The 22,240-nt window shown below is 41.0% G+C and overlaps 1 protein-coding gene across 5 annotated transcripts in view; it reads left to right on the top strand.

Moving 5' to 3' along the window:
- LOC126284164 (DNA-binding protein Ets97D-like) overlaps positions 1-22,240 on the top strand; it is a 74,143-nt gene that overhangs the window by 41,712 nt on the left and 10,191 nt on the right. The window lies entirely within an intron of this gene.

A 22,240-nucleotide genomic window follows, 5' to 3' on the forward strand; every position in this document is an offset into this window, starting at 1 on the left:
TAGTTACTTAGACAATACTTTTGACAAAACTAGCGATTGATTTGGATTTAATTAAGGGTTGGCTTTGATAACTTGTTTTCAAGTAGAGCCAAATAAATACTTAAAGAATGCCAGTATTTCGTTTTCCAAATGTTTATAATTAGTACAGAATTTGTTTGTTTATAAGTCAACAATAGATTTTAAGTAAGAAACAATTACTGATTTCACCCTATAACAAAAGATTTTAACTAGGAATAGTTGAAATAAATTATAAAATCAATCACATACATAAAACTTCCTTTTTTACTACTTCTCTTGACATTGTAACTAATTCATTGTCTGTGCCCCCACAACATAGTATTTCTTCCTAGTCATCTTCCTTTGTGTCATCTTCTGCCTCAAAATCTAGTTCCTTCCTGTCTGATCTTCATTCTCGTCTTCACCCCTTATGTCATCTATTTCAGTTAATCTGTCATATATGTTATACACTTCACTCTTCTCCTTACACTCCAAAAATTATACTCCATATCAGGTAGCTCACTCTCCAATTTTTCCACCACTTCCCCTGGGCACTGCTCTACTGAACTAGCAGCAGTATTAACTTGAATTGTGTTCTCTTCCTGAGATCCATTTTCCATTGTATTGCTTACAAACTCGTGACTTCCTTCTTCTCTTTCCTTGCCATCAAGTAGAATTCTCCTATTAAGTTGATAGGGTTCTCCTCATTTTTTTCTTGTTAGTCTTCACATTGTTTCTCAACTTCCTTGTCTTCTTCATTTTTTCGTTAGCTACCTTCCTGAAGAGGGGCAGCAGCCTTTTCAATAGTTGCAGGGGCAACAGTCTGGATGATTGACAGATCTGGCCTTGTAACATTAACCAAAACGGCCTTGCTGTGCTGGTACTGCGAACGGCTGATAGCAAGGGGAAACTACAGCCGTAATTATTCCCGAGGGCATGCAGCTTTACTGTATGGTTAAATGATGATGGCGTCCTTTTGGATAAAATATTCTGGAGGTAAAATAGTCCCCCATTCGGATCTCCGGGCAGGGACTACTCGGGAGGACGTCGTTATCAGGAGAAAGAAAACTGGCATTCTATGGATCGGAGCTTGGAATGTCAGATCCCTTAATCGGGCAGGTAGGTTAGAAAATTTAAAAAGGGGAATGGATAGGTTAAAGTTAGATATAGTGGGAATTAGTGAAGTTTGGTGGCAGGAGGAACAAGACTTTTGGTCAGGTGACTACAGGGTTATAAATACAAAATCAAATAGGGGTAATGCAGGAGTAGGTATAAAAATGAATAAAAAAATAGGAGTGCAGGTAAGCTACTACAAACAGCATAGTGTATGCATTATTGTGGCCAAGATAGACACGAAGCCCGCGCCTACTACAGTAGTACAAGTTTATATGCCGACTAGCTCTGCAGAAGACGAAGAAATTGAAGAAATGAATGACGAGATAAAAGAAATTATTCAGGTAGTGAAGGGGGACGAAAATTTAATAGTCATGAGTGAGTGGAATTCGAGAGTAGGAAAAGGGAGAGAAGGAAACATAGTAGGTGAATATGGATTGGGACTAAGAAATGAAAGAGGAAGCCACCTGGTAGAATTTTGCACAGAGCATAACTTTATCATAGCTAACACTTGGTTCAAGAATCATAAAAGAAGGTTGTATACATGGAAGAATCCTGGAGATACTAAAAGGTGTCAGATAGATTATATAATGGTAAGACAGAGATTTAGGAACCAGGTTTTAAATTGTAGGACATTTCCAGGGGCAGATGTGGACTCTGATCACAATCTATTGGTTATGAACTGTAGATTAAAACTGAAGAAATTGCAAAAAGGTGGGAATTTAAGGAGATGGGACCTGGATAAACTGACTAAACCAGAGGTAGTACAGAGTTTCAGGGAGAGCATGAGGGAACAATTGACAGGAATGGGGGAAAGAAATACAGAAGAAGAAGGAGAATGGGTAGCTCTGAGGGATGAAGTAGTGAATGCAGCACAGGATCAAGTAGGTAAAATGAGGAGGGCTACTTGAAACCCTTGGGTAACAGAAGAAATATTGAATTTAATTGATGAAAGGAGAAAATATAAAAATGCAGTAAATGAAGCAGGCAAAAAGGAATACAAAAATGAGATTGACAGGAAGTGCAAAATGGCTAAGCAGGCATGGCTAGAGGACAAATGTAAGGATGTGGAGGCTTATCTCACTAGGGGTAAGATAGATACTGCCTACAGGAAAATTAAAGAGACCTTTGGAGAAAAGAGAACCACTTGTATGAATATCGAGAGCTGAGATGGAAATCCAGTTCTAACCAAAGAAGGGAAACCAGAAAGGTGGAAGGAGTATATAGAGCGTCTATACAAGGGCGATGTACTTGAGGACAATATTATGGAAATGGAAGAGGATGTAGATGAAGATGAAATGGGAGATACGATACTGCGTGAAGAGTTTGACAGAGCACTGAAAGACCTGAGTCGAAAGAAGGCCCCGGGAGTAGACAACATTCCATTAGAACTACTGACGGCCTTGGGAGAGCCAGTCCTGACAAAACTCTACCATCTGGTGAGCAAGATGTATGAGACAGACGAAATACCCTCAGACTTCAAGAAGAATATAATAATTCTAATCCCAAAGAAAGCTGAAAAATAATAACACGAATTATTTACAGACGAATGGAAAAACTGACCTTACGACTTATCTTAGAAGCTAGATTAAGGAAAGGCAAACCTACGTTTCTAGCATTTGTAGACTTAGAGAAAGCTTTTGACAATGTTGTCTGGAATACTCTTTTTCTAATTCTAAAAGTGGCAGGGGTAAAATACAGGGAGTGAAAGGCTATTTACAATTTGTACAGAAACCAGATGGCAGTTATAAGAGTCGAGGGGCATGATAGGGAAGCAGTGGTTGGGTAGGGAGTGAGACAGGGTTGTAGCCTCTCCCCGATGTTATTCAATCTGTATATTGAGCAAGCAGTAAAGGAAACAAAAGAAAAATCCAGGGAGGAGAAGTAAAAACTTTGAGGTTCGCCGATGACATTGTAATTCTGTCAGAGACAGCAAAGGACTTGGAAGAGCAGTGTCTTGAAAGGAAGATATAAGATGAACATCAACAAAAGCAAAACAAGGATAATGGAATGTAGTCGAATTATGTCGGGTGATGCTGAGGGAATTAGATTAGGAAATGAGACACTTAAAGTAGTAAAGGAGTTTTGCTATTTGGGGAGCAAAATAACTAATGATGGTTGAAGTAGAGAGGATATAAAATGTAGACTGGCAATGGCAAGGAAAGCATTTCTGAAGAAGAGACATTTGTTAACATCGAGTATAGATTTAAGTGTCAGGAAGTCATTTCTGAAAGCATTTGTATGGAGTGTAGCCATGTTTGGAAGTGAAACATGGACAATAAATAGTTTGGACAAGAAGAGAATAGAAGCTTTCGAAATGTGGTGCTACAGAAGAATGTTGAAGATTAGGTGGGTAGATCACATAACTAATGAGGAGGTATTGAATAGGATTGGGGGGAAGAGAAGTGTGCGGCACAAGTTGACTAGAAGAAGGGATTGGTTGGTAGGACATGTTCTGAGGCATCTAGGGATCACAAATTTAGCACTGGGGGCAGTGTGGAGGGTAAAAATGGTAGAGGGTGACCAAGAGATGAATACACTAAGCAGATTCAGAAGGATGTAGGTTGCAGTAGGTACTGGGAGATGAAGGAGCTTGCACAGAATAGATTAGTATGGAGAGCTGCATGAAACCAGTCTCAGGACTGAAGACCACAACGACAGCAACAACAACATAAAACTAAGCACAAAATTAGATCTGGTGGTATATTCTTTAAGACTAAGGGCGAACCTGTCTCTTTTATGAAAATGCAGATTATACTCATGTATGTTAATGGTAATTAGTTAAAAATTAAAAATAAATTCAAAAAAATGAATTAAGGAGGCAGATGGCCAAACAGGAGGGGAAGTAAAAAGATCCAGCTTGCTTCATCACCTCTCTCTCTCTCTCTCTCTCTCTCTCTCTCTCTCTCTCTCTCTCTCTCTCTCTCTCTGTGCGTGCATACATGTGTGTGTGTGTGTGTGTGTGTGTGTGTGTGTGTGTGTGTGTAACCTCTGTTCGTGTTTTGTAATCAAAGGTACAATAAAAGACTTCCTAGAAATCAGAGTCGATGAGTCCTGGTTTTATTGGAAGTAGAGTTCTTCTACAGACATAAGAAGAAATATCAATGAGCTGAGTATTGGCAGACTTCTTGGTACTGAAGACCAAAGATGAGGAAATTTGTAAGTTCACTGAACCCTCACATGTGGCGACCCTTGTGCGAGATGAACTGGAACACAATTAAGCAATAATGCTACATCCATCGGAAAACTGTATAACCAGATTCAGTGTCAACAAGGAAGTTTTTGGGAGTACTGACATTACTGTTCAGTGTCCAAGAGAAATGATTGATCGACGCTGAAGCATGAAGAAGCGGTAGTATATCTAAAGACACAAAAGGAAAAATACAATAAATTTGAATAATATATGCTTTTAAGCTGAGGAATTACAAGAATACGTCATACAACCAGGGTTCATTTATCAAAAGTGAAGACTGAATTTGAACTACTATGAGTAATGAATGGTTATATTGACAATTTCCCCTGAGATATCCAGCGACAATGAGGAATTTCATATATATCTAGTGACATACAGACAACCAAAGTACCTATGATGAACGGCGCTCTATGTCATTCAGAGCATAAAAGGTTGGCAACTGTCCATGAGGCTGTAGTCCAATAAACACCTGCCAAGCAGCACACAGTACTGAGAGTAGCAGATGATGCCAAATGGCAAGCAGCTTTGCAGCCGTCCATGGACAAAATGCCGTAACTCAGTAGGTTCAGATATTTTTTCTTCTTTTCAAAGTGCAATTTTGTGACCCCATAAATACAAAGATTAAATTGAAGTATTTTGTTATGACAACTTCTGTAAATATAGTTGTTTACAGTTAGGTCTCTGTGACATTAATATGTTGCATTGTTACGACAAGTGCTGTTACATACAGTAAGTTACAACTAATTCATCACAGCAAATACAAGTACACCTATTCCACTATTATGACAACTTATGTTGGAAATAGTTCACTACAGCTGTGGTATTGCTGTATATGGTTATAAATTTTCTTTAGTTTGGGAGTAATATGATGGCATACGCAGATCACAGCATAACCATGCAAGAGTTAATGCAGGCAGTTTTCCTACGATTGGCTCACTTAAATAAAATAGTTATGCATATAGATGACAATGTCACCCAAGGTGAAAACAGATTGCTGCAAATTGACACCAGACATACAAATTTTAAAAACACAGTTTAATGAATTTGCTACCTCACAGAACAGTAAATTAAATAATTGGAAACAAGACTGAAAATGGACTTCAATCATGTTTCTGAAATAGATAGGCAGTTAGAGATAATGGAAACCAAATAAGATGATACTTAATGAGTACATGTTATTAAGGCACAAGATGGCAAATTAGTGCAAAGAATTGAGATGTTAGAAAAAACTGATGGGTACTAAAACAGTGTCACATACTTATATTAACAAAATATTGATGTTTTGTCATTAATAATTAACAAATTGGAACCTAGATTACAAAAACTTGAACTAAGTAAGGACATAAGTTGTAAAGGAGTACGTACTAAAACTACAGAATTTGTAGACAACAAATCTGCATGTATTGCAACTACATGTGTATTATCAGGAACACCAACAGGTCACAGCAGCAATAGTTTAGCGCAGACACAAATGCAATGATATGAAATAACACTTTGAGCTTAGAGCAGATGAAGAAAGAATGAAGAAAAGAGGTAGAAGACCTGTTGTTATTAAAGAATGGTTCGTAACTAGTAACTGTGATGACTTTATCACAACACTGAGCAAATGATGAAATCAGAAATTTCCCAAGTTTTCACCCAGATTTATTTCTAAAGCCATTTAAGAACATATTACCTGATTCTTAATCAGATTTCAATAAGATAGTATTTGTGATAAACCATTTGATGGGTGATACTGCACAGTGGTGTATGTCACAGCTAAAAGAGTTCACAACTTACATTAATTTTAACCGGCCACCATGATTTCCAGACCTTACACCATTACATTTTTGTTTATGACATTGGATGAAGTCTGAGGTGTTCAAACGAAAGGTAAATATGTAAAATGACCTGCTTGATCTCATCATCAGTTCTGCTGCCCTCATTAGGTGAACATACACGGACATTCGGGCAAGCAACACAAAAATGTTTCTTAAGGGTGCACAAATGCAAACATTTGTTTGAACTGTGAAACAGATGTAATTTGGTGTGTATGATAATGCTTAGAGGTGAATGTGTTAATATTTTACAGTTGGTATATTGTAAAATACATATTATAATGTTAACTAACTGATGTACATATTGAGATATTATTGATGTCCTGTCAAATGAGACACCACTGAGATATTATGTCAGTGTGGGCCACTTTGCAGTCTCTTTATAGGGGTATTAAGGATCAGTGGCTTAATGGGATATTCTCGTTGACCGTATCTTACATAGTCCATTTGCAATAGTAAATTCCGCTGCCTTCTTTCCAGAGATCGCACCTAACAACTCACATGTAGCTGAAGATTAGTAATATTATTATTTAGACAGGTTCATTCCGTTCTAGCAGTTGAATTATGTGCAATGAATGGTATTTGTGCTTCAGATATTATCTTGCAAATGTAATTATATGAGCTCAATCAAAGATTCTCTCTATCAGTGCATTTTGTTTACTGTGCTAACCAAGGATTACTGTTAACACCAACACCAGCAAGTGCAACTATGTCTGGCTGCCATATTGAAAAATTCTCAAGCCTAGCAAATGATTACTCATGCAATTTATAATCTCTTTAGTTACTTCCTGAATAATAAAACTGATGACTTTTCATTGATAATGTCTATCAGGTCCTTAAGCTTTGAAAATATTCAAGATTTGACAGTGTATTACAAATTTTCATGATTTCATGGAGTCAAGACATATTCTACACCACTTTCCCATGACAGTGTAATAGAATTTAAATTTCCATTCAGAAAAAAAGATCATTCTTATCCAGATCTTCAAACACTTATCAGTGCACATAAATTGGATTCTGTATTTTCTAAAATAATGAATTCCAGAAACACTTTTATCTTCTTTTCTGAGTAACATATGCCATAGCATCTAAGGGAAGTTTCCAGCATCCTCTTCAGGCTCTGTGAAGGCTATATGTGGTGACGTCACCATTTTGTGCAAGCCTGAAGATCCCTTTGGATGCTGCCTAGCAGCAGTACCCCTCACGAAACATAAGAAACAAACAAATACACACATCTTTAGGTTTCAAAAAATTAAAATAATTTGCATAAACATTCTCTCTGTTATACAGGGTGATTCAAAAAGAATACCACAACTTTAAAAATGTGTATTTAATGAAACAAACATAATATAACCTTCTGTTATACATAATTACAAAGAGTATTTAAAAAGGGTTTTTTTTTCACTCAAAAACAAGTTCAGAGATGTTCAATATGGCCCCCTCCAGACACTCGAGCAATATCAACCTGATACTCCAACTCGTTCCACACTCTCTGTAGCATATCAGGCGTAACAGTTTGGATAGCTGCTGTTATTTCTTGTTTCAAATCATCAATGGTGGCTGGGAGAGGTGGCTGAAACACCATATCCTTAACATACCCCCATAAGAAAAAATCGCAGGGGCTTCTTGGAGGCCAGTGATGAAGTGCTCTGTCACGGGCTGCCTGGCGGCCGATCCTTCGCCTCGGGTAGTTGACGTTCAGGTAGATATGGACAGATAAGTGCCAATGTGGTGGCGCTCCATCTTGCTGAAATACGAATTGTTGTGCTTCTTGTTCGAGCTGAGGGAACAGCCAATTGTCTAACATCTCCAGATACTGTAGTCCAGTTACAGTAGCACCTTCGAAGAAAAAGGGACCAAAAACTTTATTGGCTGAAATGGCACAGAAAACGTTCACCTTAGGCGAGTCACGTTCATACTGAGCTGTTTCCAGCGGATTCTCAGCGCCCCATATACAGACATTGTGACGGTTGACTTTCCCGTTAGTGTGGAAAGTTGTTTCATCACTAAACACAATCTTTGAAACAAAAGATTCATCTGTTTCCATTTGAGCAAGGTGTCGCGTCCCAAGCGTGGGTTTTGCGAGGGATTGAGCGACACGGTTCGTAAACGGGAATTAGCCGGTTGACCTAATTGAGAGGGAGACTTTTGATCTGGCTAAGATGTTAAATTCCCTGGTGTGAAGGTACAAGGCTAGGATGTTGGTAGAAGTAAACTCGTATGGACGTTATAAAAGTTCTAATTTATTCATAAAGAATACAGATCACCCTAACTGCGTAGTGATTGTACCTACAGAATAGCCAAGCCCATTACAGAGACGGTGACTGACTTCCACCGTTCTGGCTGCCTGATAGAACTTTCCAGCACTTTGCTGCCCACACTAGCACCCTACGTCAGAGTCCCGCGGTCGCTGCCTAAACGCTCATCGGCGACTATCTCCAACTGTCTGCCTGCAGCCCGCCCTCAGCCCAAGTCGGCTGCTACTCACGCTGACTACTGTCGCTGCCTAAACCCGAGAGAGAGAGAGATCCCCGGAGCGGCGTGCCTCCGAGTTTTGTTAGCTCTTCCCCTTCGACCCCGCCAGCGCTTGGCATGACGTAGCGTCGAGAGCAACTTTTCCTTATTAGGGATTGTTTTAGTATTAACTTCAGTACTTTTCTTCAGAAGCTGGGTGGAGGGGTAGAGGGGCCTCTCCCTATATGGTCACGCACTGCGTCCTGAGCCCTTCATTGGCTCCTCATGACGTAGTGCGGTCCCCACCTAGGGCCCTCTTTCTTTCTCTCTCCGCTCCCAGACTTCTCCCTCTAGCCAAGAGTGTTGATACTGCAAGTTATTGTTTATTAAGGGACCTGCCCAGAGCGCCCTGTTTATCTTAATAGCTGAGTCTGCTTCCTTGCTTATCACGCGCAGCTGCCTGGCCGCTTGGACCGCCGCCTCAGCTATCTGGCTGCGTCGTTATCTTTTGTGATCCCTCTGACACGCCTGGCGTCCCCTGTTAACTCTATCTCCCCGTATGATTTCTGGTGTATCGTCTGAGAACAACTGCATTTAGACTTGGCTTTTCTGCGGTTACAACACCTCCCCCGCCAGGGAAATTGGCGTTACTCCTCAGAGTAGCGTCAATTGTGACTCTTATTTTTTTTCCATTACATGCTTTACAGATTTGTTTATTACATTAGCATCTGATATGTTATATTTTTCATTTTCATTTAGTAAAGTCAAATTCATTAAACACACAATAATACAATTACATTATACATGCCTAACATTCAGTTATATCAAAAGCATTTGCATTAAAATCAAAAGACACTTTCATTGATACATACAGTTACATTTCAATTACATATTTCAAATACAGTTACATTTCAATTACATATTTCAAATACAGTTACATTTCAATTACACATTTCAAATACAGTTATTTAACGTCTGTTTCTGAAAGTGACCGTATCACCTTGGTCTTTTCCACATCTTTCATAAATTACTATCTCTTCAGTTTCTTTATTACTGTGTCTTCTAGCTGAACTAGTCTCTGGGTATTGGTTCACTATGGTATTTCTTATACATACTTTTCCACAACAATCACTGTCTTCAAAATATTTCCATATACTTTTAAAACAGTCTTTACAACATTTACAGTTTTTACAACAGCATGTTATTATGATTAGAATAACTATTGATATGGCTACATACGTAGTTATGGAGTAATGTGTGAAGTACCTGGAGTACTTCATTTCCTCCTCTTGTCTCTCTACCATCTTCTGGACATCATCCAGTCTTTTTCCTGCGACTTTCAAGTCGTCTAACTGTGTTATTACCTGGTCCAATGGCAAATCTAATGCTAACGTTGAGACATTCCTTTTTTCCTTGTTTACCACGCAACAATCGAATTCTAGATTGATCTGCGGAACTATGTCTTTCTTCGTCACATTACTCTGGATCACTCTATCTGTTTGTATGAACACTCTAGTGCCATACCCCTTACATTTACTGTAAAAACTAATTTTTCCTACCCCTTTTATTACTAGGTCCTTTGGTGGTTCCCTTCCACACAATACTGTTAAGCCTTCTTCCTTCGGTGCTACATATAGCCATTCGTTACTGTTTAGATGAGTCCAAAGGCTCTGATTCAGTGCGACTATTTTTCGCACACAATCTTCCGGAATTTCTCTTACCGGTTGCAACAATTTGGCTTCGCACTCTTCGTGGTCGAATGTTGACAGCAAGGCGAATGCTTGTTTGCACAGTCTCCTATTTTTACTTAGCTCCTTGCATTTTAGTTCCTCCGCAGAAAGTTTCGCGTACTGCCTTTTGGATTCATCTATTAGTAAGAATTCTTTCTCTGGCTGTATGTACACATATTTACCTTTCATGTTTGGAATTTCTTTTGGTAGTGGGAGTACTCTATACAAATTGAAATTGTTATTATTTATTAATGGAATATTAATTACATATCCTAGTATGCTACCCGAGATGAAAACATCTAAATCAATTATTATTAACAATAGATAACCTGAGGACTCCGTAAGAGGAACAGGAAACTTTACATCTTTTAGTTCTTCCCGTATTAAACTTAGGTATTTTACAATTTGGACTGGATTAATTATATGAGGCTGTAGTATTCCCTTCTGAGCATTTACAATGGCATTTATCATTTGTTCGTATTCCTCTTCGATCTGACCAAACACTGCCGATAGTTGTAATACTTGCTCTGTTACTGTGGCGAAGGACGCTACACGTTTAAACCCTATATCGGTTTCCTTCACGTATTCCTTCATGAATCGTTCTAGTCTTTGCATACCTGTCTTCAGAACGTGCTCATTTGACTCTAGTGTATATACCGTCCTGTTTACTCCCGCCAATGTGGCTCTTACCACTGCCACCTGTTCCTTTGTTAGCCTCAACAACCCTTCTGAGTTTTTCTCCATAGCGTCTATTCTTTCCTTATAGTATGCTGCATCTGCTTCGTCCAACGTCCCGAACAATATTTTACTTACCTGCCCGACGAAGTTGAATACTCCTCTCTTCCTTCTGGTCTCGTGTTTCGTTAGCTGCTGTACTAAAAGTTGCAATCCTGTGATTTTTTCCACATGATGGGTTACTTGTTGGTCTAGTACCCTGCATTCTATTAATCCTACATTTAATTGTGTTAGTGTTTCTCGGCACCTTTGTACCGCTGCCCTACCATACCTCTCTGCATTCTGAAACCTTTCTGTTATTATATCTAGATTTACGTATGTGACTATTCTCCACGTGGTACTGTATATTTCTACCTGTCGTCTATTATCGTAATATAGTCCTGATGAACTCGGAAATGGTGTCACTTGGTACTCATTTGTTGCATGCTCTGATGCAGTGATGTAGTATGCTGTTATCACTATGACGAATTTCACGACCTGCCACTTGAGTGCCATACCTGAAATTTAAAAGAATTGTTTCAGCCTGTTGGCATGTACTTTTGTTTCCTTATTTCTTTTAACTTTTATTACTACGTTAGGACCTTCCACTTTTACTACTTCAAATGGGCCTCTCCATTGTGAATCTAATTTCCGAGATCTACCCCGTCTCACCGACTCATCGTGCAGTAATACTTTATCTCCTACCTTGAAGTTTTTTGGATTTTGTTTCATGTCATACTGTTCCTTACTGATTTTCTTACTTCTTATAATCGAGTCTCTGGCCACTCTGTGGGCTTCCTGCATTCTCGCTCTTAGTTTATTTACATACATTTCATAATTGTAACTTACCTGCTGTGTTTCTTGCTGCAGTACTCCTGGTATGTTAACCTTTCTTCCGTATAGTAATTCAAATGGTGTGTATCCTGTGCTGCTGTGTGGTGTAGTGTTGAACACAAAAATTGCATACGGTACCCATTTGTCCCAAGAACTTTGATCTCCTGTTACAAAGTGTCTGAGATACTCTACAATAGTTCTATGACTTCTTTCTAGTGTACCATTTGATTCAGGGTGGTACGCTGTAGTATTTATACGCTTTACCTTCAACAATTTACATACACTTTTAAATACATCACTCAGAAAGTTAGACCCTTGATCTGTTAATAATACTGATGGAATTCCATACCTTAATACTACGTTTTCCACAAATGCCTCAGCTACTGTTTCGGCATCTTGTTTGTCAATTGGGATTGCTAAGGTAAATTTACTCAGATCGTCTTGGAATGTTAACATGTACCTTTTTCCTGTATTAGATACATCTAGTGGACCCACTATATCCATCGCACACTTTCCGAATACTGTTTCTGCTGTGTCTGTAATTTCTAAGGGCATCCTAGTTTTCATTTGCGTGTTTTTATTCTTTTGACACGATGGGCATTTCCTAATGTAATTTTCAATGTCACGCTTCATTCCGCGCCACTGCTTGTATGCTTTAATTCTTTCGAGTGTCCTGTGCATTCCTTGGTGACCTCCCAAGGGATTGTCATGCATTTCCTTTAGTATATTTTCTTTTTCTTCGGGACTAATTTCCTCACCACTATCCGTTTCCTGTTCTATTTCACTCGACACTTGTGCTTGCCGCACGTTTACGGAACTTTCTTCCCCATTTGCTTTTGCTGCCGAGATCTCTGTCTCCACCTTCTGCTTCGCATCTATCTCTTCCTTCCCTTCATGCCTTATTCTACTCAGCGCATCCGCATTACTATTTAACTTTCCTGGCTTGTATATTACTTCATAATCATACTCCTCGAGTTTCAGTCTCCACTTCAGAAGTCTCGAACTCGGATCTTTGACACTAAATATCCACGTTAGTGGCTTATGGTCTGTCACTACAGTGAACTTTCTGCCATATACATATGGTCTGAACTGTTTTACTGCGTAAACTATAGCCAACAACTCTTTTTCCGTTGTGCTATAATTTAGTTCGGCTTTGTTCAATGCTCTGGATGCATATGCGATGGGCAAGTCTTCGCCAATCTTCTTACCTTGCGATAACACTGCACCCAAGGCTGCGTTACTCGCATCCGTTGTAATGATGAACGGTTTCGTAAAGTCAGGGTACTGAAGTAATGGAGGGTTTATTAATTTCTCTTTTAGTTCTTCGAACGCATTGTTCTGACGTTCGCTCCATCGGTACTCCACTCCCTTTTTTAAGAGCTCATGGAGAGGTTTCGCAATCTTGCTGAAGTTAGCAATGAAACGGCGGTAGTAACCTATCAATCCGAGAAACCCTTTTAGTTCCTTAGTTGTCTTTGGCTGTGGGAAGAACTTCACCTTCTCCACCTTCGCCATATCTGGTGATATTCCTTTGTCAGTGATCCAATGACCTAGGAAGATTACTTCCTTCCTCAGGAATTCACACTTGTCTGGTTGCAGCTTCAAATTGTGCTCTCGCAACCTGTCAAATATTTCCCGGAGCTTTTCGTTATGCTCCTGCATACTATGTCGTCTAGATATACAAAGCATTTCACTCCTTGTAAACCTGCCAAGACTGTATTCATCAGTCTCTGAAAACATCCTGGGGCTCCCTTCAGTCCCATCGGCATTCGTTTGTATTCGTAATGCTGATAGTTTGAGCTAAATGCCGTTTTCTCTCTGTCCTTCTCGTCCGTCAATATTTGATGGTACCCGCTTGCGAGGTCAAGCGTCGAGAAGTACTTAGCTTGCCCTAACTGATCCAGTATCTCGGAGATATTCGGTAGTGGAAATGCATCGCCTACAGTGATATCATTTAATCGTCTGTAGTCCACTACGATTCTCCATTTCTGTTTGCCACTAGCGTCTAGCTTCTTTGGAACTAACAGTAACGGTGCGTTCCAAGCGCTCTTACTCTCGACATTTATGTCATCTCTTAGAATCTGCTCTATTTGCTTCCTTAGCACTTCCTTTTGCGCTTCCGGGATCCTGTACGGTCTAGCGTTTACTACCTTTCCCGCGTGTTCCGGTGCAATAGGTATTCTGTGCTTCACTGCGGAAGTATAGGACAGGTTGTCCCCTGGTAGATGAAATACATCTCCGTATTCCGCGCAAACCTCTGCTAGAGCGCTTTTCTCTTCAGCGTTCAAATGATCCATTCTTAATTGCCTTCGCAACACACTAGTACGTCTTTCTGTCTTTCCTATGACATTAGTACAACATTTTACTTCGCGTATTTTCCCTACTTTTTCTAATTCTTCCGTCATTAACCTGACGTTTCCTAACTGCACTCTGTCTCTGTTTAATGCACTTACTATGCATTTCCCATTTCGCACTTTTACTAACGCTTCAGGTACATGTACCCCTTGTGCAATCTCCTGCCTAGGAATAATCATTTCCTTTTCGATTCCCCTTTTTACATTTCCTTCCACCTTTAATAACATCATTTTTCCCTCTCGGGGCCCTATTTCCCCGCCTACTTCTGAATCTTGTTCGTTCTCATGTCCCTTTGGCTCTTCCTCTACTACTAAGGGTATATCTCGCCCTTTTAGTCTCACTATTTTACCTGCATAGTCTAACTTAACTCTATGCTCTGTCAAGAAATTTCTGCCTATCAGTCCGTCGTACGGAATATCTAATCCTCTCCCGTACACGTGAAATTTTTGCCCTACTTGCTCAGAACCGTCCACACTTAAGTGTACCTGTACCGTACCTATTGTGCTGACGGCCTCACTGGTTACACCTTTTAGCCGAAGCCTTTCCGCTTCATTAATTGCAAGTGTACTATTTATCAGAATACTCGTTCTCTTGAGCAGACACAACTGTGCTCCAGTGTCTATTAGCAACTTCAAATATCTTTTTAATTCTATGCAGTATAAAACCAAAACGTCATCTTCTGTTGCACAGTCGATTACCCTAACTGAGGGTTTACCTATCGCAACAAGGCCCGACTGTGCGGCCTTGCCGCCTCTTAGTTTCCCTGCACCACTTTACCGGTTTTGCTCGATACTGGCACCCTGCCTTTTCTCCATGCGTGCCAGGGCCCTGCGTGACAATCTTTCGCGTAATGTCCCGGCCGCTTACACTTGAAACAAGCAACGTCTTTTACCCTCGTACACGGAACTCCACAGTTCCCTGGTAGATTACATTGTGGGCACCTCCACTCTCGTAACCATCCATCAGCTTCCCTATGATTTCCTCTAAAGTCTCTTGTATCTATCGGCTGAATTTTTCTTAATCTTACCCGGCATTCCATGTCTGTATGTCCTGGCTTGTCGCACCCGTAACAAAAATTCGTAAACTCTTTGCCCGTCATTATCCGTACTCTTCCCTCTGGCCTATTCTTTCTACACTTGCTTGCCATGTGCCCTCTCAATCCACAATTGAAACATTTCAAATCTCTAATATCTCTGGTATTCTTCACCGTTTCCTTTCCCCGGTTGAAAGTTACTCTTGGGGCTAGTCCCCGCTCTTTCATTGACAGTATTGCACTTTCTTCTTGCAATGCTAGTTCCACGGCCGCTGCTAGCGTGATTTCATCGCCTCTACTTCTTACTATCGTCTGTATTCTATCATTGCTTAACCCTTGTATAAAGCATGCTCTTCCTAGTGAATCAACCAGTTCTATTGCGCCCTTTAAGTTCTCCCTAGCCGTAACTCTGCTTACTGCTTCCCTGAAATCCCTTTGCATTTCATCTATTCGGCTTGCCCATGTCGCAATTGGCTCTCCTTGTCCCTGTCTCGATTGAAATATCTTGCACGCGTAGTAGTCGATGGTACGCTTACTCGCATAATTTTCCTCTAGAACATGTTTTACTTCCTGCCATGTCCCCGTGCGTTCCCTTACTTGCAGCCTCGATCTGGCCTCTCCAGTTATTTTGGCTTTAACAAACTTCAGTAACGTTTCGTGTTCCTCCGGTTTCACAAGTTCAAATGCAGCGTCTACATTTTCAATAAACTCCCTAAGATCTCTCTTATTTCCTTCGAACACTTTTGGAACTATACACAAGGCTTCTTTCACTGATATCTTACCGCTACTGGAGGATGACGGAACTTCGTTAGTTTGGGCCATCTTACCAACTTAACTATGTTAGCACTTTACAATACAAGATACAAAATTCTTAATATAATTTTATATGTACCGCTTCTCTTGTGGTGCGCCGTCTGTTCCGCTGATCCGCGTTGTCCCGCGTTGTGCCGCGCTGCTCCGCGCTGTCTCTATGCTCTCTATGCCCGCGCTGTTCCGCGCTGCCGCGATGCGTCGGCCGCCGCTCTGCTGGGCTGTGCCGACCCCGTCGCTCGCCTGAAAGTTGCGAGTCGCCACAACTTCCTGCTAATTGCCACAGTCGCTGTAGCAAAATCTACTGGCTCCTATCTCCTTTTTGCCTATATGCCTTTGTGGTACCCCACACCTGGCACCAAAACTTTTATTTATGTCGCGTCCCAAGCGTGGGTTTTGCGAGGGATTGAGCGACACGGTTCGTAAACGGGAATTAGCCGGTTGACCTAATTGAGAGGGAGACTTTTGATCTGGCTAAGATGTTAAATTCCCTGGTGTGAAGGTACAAGGCTAGGATGTTGGTAGAAGTAAACTCGTATGGACGTTATAAAAGTTCTAATTTATTCATAAAGAATACAGATCACCCTAACTGCGTAGTGATTGTACCTACAGAATAGCCAAGCCCATTACAGAGACAGTGACTGACTTCCACCGTTCTGGCTGCCTGATAGAACTTTCCAGCACTTTGCTGCCCACACTAGCACCCTACGTCAGAGTCCCGCGGTCGCTGCCTAAACGCTCATCGGCGACTATCTCCAACTGTCTGCCTGCAGCCCGCCCTCAGCCCAAGTCGGCTGCTACTCACGCTGACTACCGTCGCTGCCTAAACCCGAGAGAGAGAGAGATCCCCGGAGCGGCGTGCCTCCGAGTTTTGTTAGCTCTTCCCCTTCGACCCCGCCAGCGCTTGGCATGACGTAGCGTCGAGAGCAACTTTTCCTTATTAGGGATTGTTTTAGTATTAACTTCAGTACTTTTCTTCAGAAGCTGGGTGGAGGGGTAGAGGGGCCTCTCCCTATATGGTCACGCACTGCGTCCTGAGCCCTTCATTGGCTCCTCATGACGTAGTGCGGTCCCCACCTAGGGCCCTCTTTCTTTCTCTCTCCACTCCCAGACTTCTCCCTCTAGCCAAGAGTGTTGATACTGCAAGTTATTGTTTATTAAGGGACCTGCCCAGAGCGCCCTGTTTATCTTAATAGCTGAGTCTGCTTCCTTGCTTATCACGCGCAGCTGCCTGGCCGCTTGGACCGCCGCCTCAGCTATCTGGCTGCGTCGTTATCTTTTGTGATCCCTCTGACACGCCTGTCGTCCCCTGTTAACTCTATCTCCCCGTATGATTTCTGGTGTATCGTCTGAGAACAACTGCATTTAGACTTGGCTTTTCTGCGGTTACAACAAAGGATAAAATCACAGAAATAGATTCTTTTAATCTTATCAGCTGCAGACAGTGCTTGAACCAATTTCAGACGATAAGGTTTCATAACTAACCTTTTTCGTAGGACTCTCCATACAGTTGATTGTGGAATTTGCAGCTCTCTGCTAGCTCTGCGAGTCGATTTTCCCGGGCTGCGAACAAATGCGTGCTGGATGCGTGCTACATTTTCATCACTCGTTCTCGGCCGTCCAGAACTTTTCCCTTTGCACAAACACCCATTCTCTGTAAACTGTTTATACCAACGTTTAATACACCACCTATCAGGAGGTTTAACACCATACTTCGTTCGAAATGCACGCTGAACAACTGTCGTCGATCCACTTCTGCCGTACTCAATAACACTAAAAGCTTTCTGTTGAGCGGTTGCCATCTTAGCATCAACTGACGCTGACACCTAGTCAGCAGCGCCTCAAGCGAACAAATGTACAACTAAATGAAACTTTATAGCTCCCTTAATTCGCCGACAGATAGTGCTTAGCTCTGCCTTTTGTCGTTGCAGAGTTTTAAATTCCTAAAGTTGTGGTATTCTTTTTGAATCACCCTGTGTAATATTTAAAATTAACAAACGCAGATGGATACTTACCACATGTCATTGCTATTATAACTGATACTGTAAAAAGCCCTGTATCATCACACTATGTAAACCTGAAAAAGTGTTGAATAATGCAGAAAATAAATAACAATGTACATGAAGTGTGTTCTATCCTGGGAAACATGTGGACTGTGGCATATGTCCATATTAAGTTTCTTGCGTCAGATGATTGTGCCTGTCATATCCCTGAATAGTGACCATTCTTCCTGGGACACCCTGTATAATGAACATATTTTCCTCAAGTAAATTAAACATATAGACCTTGCTAACAGTATAAAAGGTTTTCTAAAACACAAATATGCTATAGAAAAAAATGTAGAAATTTGTACACGAAATTCTCGTTACCTTCTGATGATAGGCCTAGACCTGTTATTAGAAATGTATTTCTTTTTCTTCTTTTTTATATTTTCTTCCCCCCCCCCCCCCCCCCCCTGAAAGCTACTGGCAGAGGTTCTCTCATGGCATAAGTGGGAATAGCAGCAGTCTTGGAACAGGGTCTGCTGCAAGGTTGTTGTTGTTGTTGTCTTCAGTCCTGAGACTGGTTTGATGCAGCTCTCCATGCTACTCTATCCTGTGCAAGCTGCTTCATCTCCCAGTACCTACTGCAACCTACATCCTTCTGAATCTGCTTAGTGTACTCATCTCTCGGTCTCCCTCTACGATTTTTACCCTCCACGCTGCCCTCCAATGCTAAATTTGTGATCCCTTGATGCCTCAAAACATGTCCTACCAACCGATCCCTTCTTCTAGTCAAGTTGTGCCACAAACTTCTCTTCTCCCCAATCCTATTCAATACCTCCTCATTAGTTACGTGATCTACCCACCTAATCTTCAGTATTCTTCTGTAGCACCACATTTCGAAAGCTTCTATTCTCTTCTTGGCCAAACTAGTTATCGTCCATGTTTCACTTCCATACATGGCTACACTCCAAACAAATACTTTCAGAAACGACTTCCTGATACATAAATCTATATTCGATGTTAACAAATTTCTCTTCTTCAGAAACGCTTTCCTTGCCATTGCCAGTCTACATTTTATATCCTCTCTACTTCGACCATGATCAGTTATTTTACTTCCTAAATAGCAAAACTCCTTTACTACTTTAAGTGTCTCATTTCCTAATCTAATTCCCTCAGCATCACCCGATTTAATTTGACTACATTCCATTATCCTCGTTTTGCTTTTGTTAATGTTCATCTTATATCCTCCTTTCAAGACACTGTCCATTCCATTCAACTGCTCTTCCAAGTCCTTTGCCGTCTCTGACAGAATTACAATGTCATCGGCGAACCTCAAAGTTTTTACTTCGTCTCCATGAATTTTAATACCTACTCCAAATTTTTCTTTTGTTTCCTTTACTGCTTGCTCAATATACAGATTGAATAACATCGGGGAGAGGCTACAACCCTGTCTCACTCCTTTCCCAACCACTGCTTCCCTTTCATGCCCCTCGACTCTTATGACTGCCATCTGGTTTCTGTACAAATTATAAATAGCCTTTCGCTCCCTGTATCTTACCCCTGCCCCCTTTAGAATTTGAAAAAGAGTATTCCAGTCAACATTGACAAAAGCTTTCTCTAAGTCTACAAATGCTAGAAACGTAGGTTTGCCTTTTCTTAATCTTTCTTCTAAGATAAGTCGTAAGGTCAGTATTGCCTCACGTGTTCCAACATTTCGACGGAATCCAAACTGATCCTCCCCGAGGTCTGCATCTACCAGTTTTTCCATTCGTCTGTAAAGAATTCGCGTTAGTATTTTGCAGCCGTGGCTTATTAAACTGATAGTTCGGTAATTTTCACATCTGTCAGCACCTGCTTTCTTTGGGATTGGAATTATTATATTCTTCTTGAAGTCTGAGGGTATTTCGCCTGTCTCATACATCTTGCTCACCAGCTGGTAGAGTTTTCTCAGGACTGGTTGTCCCAAGGCCGTCAGTAGTTCTAATGGAATGTTGTCTACTCCGGGGGCCTTGTAGGTCTTTCAGTGCTCTGTCAAACTCTTCACGCAGTATCGTATCTCCCATTTCGTCTTCGTCTACATCCTCTTCCATTTCCATAATATTGTCCTCAAGTACATCGCCCTTGTATAAACCTTCTATATACTCCTTCCACCTTTCTGCCTTCCCTTCTTTGCTTAGAACTGGGCTGCCATCTGAGCTCTTGATATTCATACACTTGGTTCTCTTTTCTCCAAAGGTCTCTTTAATTTTCCTGTAGGCAGTATCTATCTTACCCCTAGTGAGATAAGCTTCTACATCCTTACATTTGTCCTCTAGCCATCCCTGTTTAGCCATTTTGCACTTCCTGTCGATCTCATTTTTGAGACGTTTGTATTCCTTTTTGCCTGCTTCATTTACTGCATTTTTATATTTTCTCCTTTCATCAATTAAATTCAATATTTCTTCTGTTACCCAAGGATTTCTAGCAGCCCTCATCTTTGTACCTACTTTATCCTCTGCTGCCTTCACTACTACATCCCTCAGAGCTACCCATTCTTCTTCTACTGTATTTCTTTCCCCTATTCCTGTCAATTGTTCCCTTATGCTCTCCCTGAGACTCTGTACAACCTCTGGTTCTTTCAGTTTATCCAGGTCCCATCTCCTTAATTTCCCACATTTTTGCAGTTTCTTCAGTTTTAATCTACAGGTCATAACCAATAGATTGTGGTCAGAGTCCACATCTGCCCCTGGAAATGTCTTACAATTTAAAACCTGGTTCCTAAATCTCTGTCTTACCATTATATAATCTATCTGACACCTTTTAGTATCTCCAGGGTTCTTCCACGTATACAACCTTCTTTCAGGATTCTTAAACCAAGTGTTAGCTATGATTAAGTTGTGCTCTGTGCAAAATTCTACTAGGCGGCTTCCTCTTTCATTTCTTAGCCCCAATCCATATTCACCTACTATGTTTCCTTCTCTCCCTTTTCCTACACTCGAATTCCAGTCACCCATTACTATTAAATTTTCGTCTCCCTTCACTATCTGAATAATTTCTTTTATTTCATCGTACATTTCTTCAATTTCTTCATCATCTGCAGAGCTAGTTGGCATATAAACTTGTACTACTGTAGTAGGTGTGGTCTTCGTATCTATCTTGGCCACAATAATGCGTTCACTATGCTGTTTGTAGTAGCTTACCCGCATTCCTATTTTCCTATTCATTATTAAACCTACTCCTGCATTACCCCTATTTGATTTTGTGTTTATAATCCTGTAGTCACCTGACCAGAAGTCTTGTTCCTTCTGCCACCGAACTTCACTAATTCCCACTATATCTAACTTTAACCTATCCATTTCCCTTTTTAAATTTTCTAACCTACCTGCCCGATTAAGGGATCTGACATTCCACGCTCCGATCCGTAGAACGCCAGTTTTCTTTCTCCTGATAACGACATCCTCCTGAGTAGTCCCCGCCCGGAGATCCGAATGGGGGACTATTTTACCTCCGGAATATTTTACCCAAGAGGATGCCATCATCATTTAATCATACAGTAAAGCTGCATGTCCTGGGGAAAAATTACGGCTGTAGTTTCCCCTTGCTTTCAGCCGTTCGCAGTACCAGCACAGCAAGGCCGTTTTGGTTAATGTTGCAAGGCCAGATCAGTCAATCATCCAGACTGTTGCCCCTGCAACTACTGAAAAGGCTGCTGCCCCTTTTCAGGAACCACACGTTTGTCTGGCCTCTCAACAGATACCCCTCCGTTGTGGTTGCACCTACGGTACGGCCATCTGTATTGCTGAGGCACTCAAGCCTCCCCACCAACGGCAAGGTCCATGGTTCATGGGGGGGGGGGGGGGGGGGGGGGGGGGTGCTGCAAGGTATTAATATGAAATGAATTAGGTGTTTGGCAATAACAGGAGGGAACATCAGTGAGTATGAAAGTTTCAATCAGGCATGAGGATGTGCTCATATAGCCTAACTGTTCAGGCAACTGCTCATCATAGATAAGCATGGGATCTTTTTTTAGTTGCTACATATTCATTAAATTGAGGTTAAAGATATCTGAACAGTTTGCACTGATATCTTTTCGTTTCAGTGCATTTGATTAATTCTGTATGATATATTCAGTGAAAGTGGTATGTCTCATGTGAATTAGATAGATTGAATTTTGGATTACAATGCTATTGCTTCCTGTATATATTGGTATTCCACTTCATATCCTC

The sequence above is a fragment of the Schistocerca gregaria genome, chromosome 8, assembly GCF_023897955.1.
Source record: "Schistocerca gregaria isolate iqSchGreg1 chromosome 8, iqSchGreg1.2, whole genome shotgun sequence".
NCBI lineage: Eukaryota > Metazoa > Arthropoda > Insecta > Orthoptera > Acrididae > Schistocerca > Schistocerca gregaria.